The following is a 6,052-nucleotide window of genomic DNA, read 5'->3' on the forward strand; positions in this document are numbered from 1 at the left end:
CAAATCTTAAAGATAAATTAAAACAACCTAGAGCTTAATTCTTTCACACATTTTGTTGTAAAAAGTTGTCAGCTTTCATTGTATTCATTTAGTTCAAGTGGTCTTCTTTGTATTTGTGCTTAATTAGAAAACATCTTGATTTTGTATGGATTATTTCTTTGTTTGCTTATTTATTTCTCTTTGAGAGAGGGTTAATTCTTAAGGTTTAGATAGAAACCTTAAGGGAGTTGTATGTTAATATTTTGGGGTATAAATCTTAAATGAGATTGTAAGGTTAAACCTTGTCCTCAAAGGTTGCCAACTTAGTGAATTGGGAAAAATACTTAGTTGTGGTAAGCTAAGGTAGTGGAGTAGGCAATTAGGGTTGAGCCGCTATAAATTATTATGTTTTTTGTTGCACAATTATTATTGTTTCCACCACATCTCAAAGGCCAATTCAACTTCCCTATCAGTGTTATCCAGTTGAATCTTTTGAGTTAACACATTTCCCTGTTCATCCACCCATTCCACCATTTCGCCACTTTTAACCTTATACTCGAACATCATAATGTCCCCTCTACAAGGCTTGAAACTTTGCAAATCATAGTTTGCACCTAGCAACACCGTATGACGGTATACAAAATCACACTTTCCTAATCCTAACTCCATTTAACTCGTTAATAATTTCCCTTCCATACTCGACAATATTTAGACACGCATTACATACAATTCATAAGTATTTTATCAAGGAGTACGCCACTTTTCAAGCATAATGTCATAACTATTTCATACATATTGGCACACTTGCGGATACTGTAACACCCCCTAACCCTTATTATCGCCTAAACCGGGTTACGGAGCATTATGAGATATTACAGATCAAATACAAACAATTAAATAATATTATAACATACAAATCATAATTCAATCATAATGTCCCTTTATGAACCTTCGAGGTCCAAAACATGTGTTAGAAACAAATCGGGACTTAATCGGTAACTCAAAGAATTTTTCGCAAAATTTCAAAAATTTTCTTATGTGTAGGGCTCACACGTCCGTGTGGTCAAAAGACACGCCCGTGTGACCCTATGACATGCCTGTACTTCAGGCCGTGTCCTAACCCGTATAACTCCTTAACTTACCTCACACGGCCATACCACACTCCCGTGTGATAGGCCTTGTGCTTCAGACGGTTGAGACAAGCATTCTGTTTTAAATTTTTAATATGCAGGGGACACAAGTCCTAACCACACGCCCATGTGTAAGCCGTGTGTCTCACACGGTCTGGTCACGCGTCCATGTGCCAGGCTGTGTGGACTCAAAATGAGCCTTACACATCAAGTTTACCAACCGTGCAAATCTTGAGCAACAAGCAATTCAAAAACCATTTATTCAACCATTTCAAAACACAATCAAACACACTTAATCACGTCAAAATAGATAATTTAAGTGCCTAACCAATGTGCCTATATAAATACTTCACATATTTCTATCAAAACAAATCAATTATACTTCATTTAAGTAAATCTAATATCAATCCATTTTAACTTTAATATTTGCCTATTTCAAATTTACTTACACATTCACTTAAACATGCTATATTGTAAAGTCAACATAACATGAATAATATCCTAGGTACATTCCATTACCAAAAGAAATATACTTCACCATGTTTTTGAGTTCGGGATCGACTTTGGATGCTGATTCAATGATCGAACTTTAACCTATACTGCGCACGAAAAACAAACCGTATGCTGAGTATACACTCAGTGGTATTTCTATAATCCAAATACTTATTAAATAAAAATTTTCAATACTTATATATCTAAACACGCATAACAAAAATCATTCAACAAATAATTAATTTCATAAAACACCATTTATAACACTTTCAATTCTCATCTTCTACTATTTCAATCTCATTATTGATATTCAAATAATTTTTCTCAATAGGATACACATATCATTTCACCATATCAATAACCATTTCATGAATCCATTGGTTCATACATTTCAATTTCATAACTCAATTCAATATTTCAGTCCAATTCGTGTTCAAATTCATCCAATATCATTAATATTACCATTTACTTATTTACCCTCATTAACAAGGCTCGGATTTTGGCGGATACACGGTTCAACCAAAAAACACCAGTATGACATCCAGTGCCTCATCGGATAGTTCGAAGTAATAGATTGACACCCAGTCTCTCATCGACCATGCCGAAGTAAGTTGGTACCCAATACCTCATCGAATTTATCCGAAGTAATAGTTTGACACCTAGTGTCTCATCGACTCGTGGTCGAAGTATCCCTGAACACTTTCAATCCTATGGCGTGCCAACTATATCTGACTCAGCCCGATACAGTTAATAGGGTTTAATTCCATAATTCAAAAACAATCAATATCCAATATCCACATTTCATATTAATCACAAATTCATATAAATATAATTCAATATCAAAATGCTAGTTACTCACCTCAATCACTTACTGTAACACCCCAAACCCGAGACCGTCGCCGGAGTCGAACACGAGGTGTTAACAGACTTCAAACCACTTATTGAGAATTTTCCAGACAAGCTGCCAATCTGTGTACTAGTTGCTTCAAAAATCATAACTTGAGTTTTACAACTCGAAAATCAGTTTTGTAATTTTTCCCTGAAATTAGACTCATATGTCCATCTACAGATTTTTTTCTAGAATTTTTGGTCAAGCAAATTAGTACAGTTTATTAGTTAAAGTCTCCCATGTTACTGGGGTCGACTACACTAACCTTCGTGCGTTACAACTGGAATAACTCCCTGTGTAGGGATTCAATACTGATGCCGTTTGTTTCTATAGAAACTAGACTCAAAGAGTAATTTATACATATGTGGTATGACTCCTAATTATCTCTGGTTAATTTATAATGAATTTTCAAAGTCGAAAAAGGGAATCCAGAAACCGTTCTGGCCCTGTCTCACGAAATCTTGGATATCTCTTAAAATACAGCTCATATGGTCGTTTCGTTTCATCCATATGAAAATAGACCCATCAAGCTTCGAGTACATAATTTTTTTAGCTATTAATTCCACTTCTACTATTTTTAGTGATTTTTCGATCTCATATCACTGCTGCCGTCCGCAACAGTTACTGCAGTAGACTATGCCAATTTCATGAATCCTTCCTTAGCCTTACTAATCATCCATCATACGTGACACAAATTATGGCCACCTTATCAAAATTAAGGTTTCTAAGACTCGTGGCTATAGATTCTAGCATCCCACTCAACGACCACATAGGCCATTTTCACATGGCTTTAAGTTTACAACCCAAAATTTAACAAAACAAAATAGCCCATACATGCCAAATGTTCTCCTAGGTTGACTAAGAAGACAATACCAAAAATTGCTCGCCGGTGTGATGACTTCGTTGTGATTACGAACACCCAAAAGGAGACGAGTCCAAGAAACCTAAAATGGGTGACAAGAAAACACCGAGTGAGTTTATAACTCAAGAAGTCATAAGCATTCCACAACCATCCATTAATACAATTATCATAAAATGAAATAATGAAACAAGGCCAAGTGTTCCAACCATACCGAACTATACCATAGTTCCTTAGATCTTCGGATCAATCTCATACCAAGTCATACATTTACATTTCATATACTGTTCAATAGGATATTTGAAGCAATTTCCATACATCATTTAATTTCCGCAACAATCATGCAATCAAATGAACTTTCATCTATTCCACGATACCTTATTTACGGAATGCAATTGAATTCATCACATAGATTTAAATCTTACCAACTCCACCCGAGCATGAACATAGCATCTATTAGCCATGAACTCAAGGTACTTACTCTTTCCTCTGTCCATACTCATCTCGATGAAGTCACGCCTCCATATAAATGTTCAATCGGAGATATGTGTAGAGTTCGCACACATAGTGCTTAATACTCAATCACGCACACTTAGTGCCATGTGATTCAAGCCCGCACACATAGTGCCATATAGTCCAAACTCGCACACTTAGTGCCATACATTACAAGCTCGCACATTCAGTGCCAATCTCGTCCCCGTACACATCTATTTCTCGCACACTTAGTGCCGAAGCAAACTTCCTACACATTTCACTATCTCTTTTACGTTCAACAATATCATCTTTTCATACACATACATTTGTATATATTTCATCTCATTAAACACAATTGCATAGATATTACAATCATTTAAGCAATATAAAATATATGCTTAATGACTTACCTTGTGTTGGGTAAAATAGTCCAAGTCGGCTACTCGATGACCTTCGTCTTTCCCTTGCTTGATTCTCCTTCTTTAACTCCTTGAGCTTAATCAATAAATCAACTAGTTTAACCCTCTTGCTAAACATTCATAATTCAATTACACATGCATATGTATGTTTGTATATTCGCAACCATCCTCACTTATTACCCATTTGGTCAACAATCTAAGCCAAGATAAGGCTTCAATATGGTTGCCTCTAACCGAATACATGCACACCAATCTACTTCCTTTGGCGAATATGCATGTCTATGTTGAGGCCAATTTTACACTTAATACTACACAAAAAAACAGCATACATTTTCCTAATTAACGCATTACATATTGTAGCTCTATACACATCTCTCATTTATTTCATAACCAAAACAACATCACAAGCAAATATACACCTTAAAATAGTATATATGTCATACCAATTCATCATGTGCAAACATATATTCATGTAGGTGCAATGGCGAATTCTCAAGTGGCTTATATCCAAATATATACACATATCCAAAGCTTAAATCTTACTTACCATGCAACATGCATGAATCATACTTATGGATATAACATGGCGAATACCACAACACCATACCGTTTCAATTTGGTCATGGTTAAACAAAGAACTTAGTATCTCATTCAAAAATGCTAAAAGAAAATCTAAGAGTCCTCAATCCACCATCACATGTATCATTATCAAGCTTGATATTTAGCATGCAATGGCATTAACACCATATTCACTTTGGCCGAATTTCATTCCCATGACATAACAAAGATTTGAACCATGGGCTAACAAGAACATCAAGCTAGCAACTAAAATATACATGAATCTCATGGCAAAACTTACCTTAATCTAGGTACAAGTATGGCCAAACCTCCTCCTAAACCTCTTCCAAACCAACATGAAACAAGAATTCCTTCCTTCTTCCTTAGAATTTTCAGCCCAAAGGAAATGAAAAATGATGAACAAAAATTCTTCTTTCTTTCTCCACACTCACGGCAATGGGCATGCATGAGACCATTTTTTCTTTTTTTTTGTTCCTTTCATTATTAAATTCCCATGCTCACTATTTTATTTTTTTCTTACATACACCATTGCCCAACATGTTTTATGACATGTTTTTACCCATAATCTCTTGTCATGGCGGCCACTAGCTATTAGGGGGAAATTTGACATGCAAGTCCTCCCTTTGACTACATGCACTATTAGGTCCTTATAGATTAGCCTATCACTTTTCAAAAGTGTCACACAAGTCCTACTAACTGAATTCACATGCTATCGGCTAAATCGAAGCCTGAAATTTTCACACATTCATAATTACATATTCTAGACAATAAATATTACGTTCAAACATTTCGGTGACTCGGTTTAGCGGTCCCGAAACCACTTCCCGACTAGGGTCAATTTTGGGCTGTCGCACTTACCATAAATATTAAATCAAAATACAACAATTAATTATTAGATTCGGATTATAGAAATACAAACCGTAATTTATCGAGTCACTCTTCGTCAACTTTTTCCTTTCCTTTCTTAGCCAAAGTCTTCGGCACAACGTTAGTTACGAAAATTAAAACAATTTAAAATCATCAATACAACACAATTTAACATTGAATATTTTAATTTATACATAACTTTTGCCTAAATTCCAATTTAATCCCTAACCAAAACTAACTTTATTTTCTTCACAATTTATTCTTTATTTTCATTCAATTAACACTAAAACTGAATTTAACTCTCTAGTTTCACCATAAATCCCTAATTTCGTAATACTATCAATTTAGTCCCTTTTACTTCAAA

Source organism: Gossypium arboreum, chromosome 12 (assembly GCF_025698485.1).
Source record: "Gossypium arboreum isolate Shixiya-1 chromosome 12, ASM2569848v2, whole genome shotgun sequence".
Lineage (NCBI taxonomy): Eukaryota > Viridiplantae > Streptophyta > Magnoliopsida > Malvales > Malvaceae > Gossypium > Gossypium arboreum.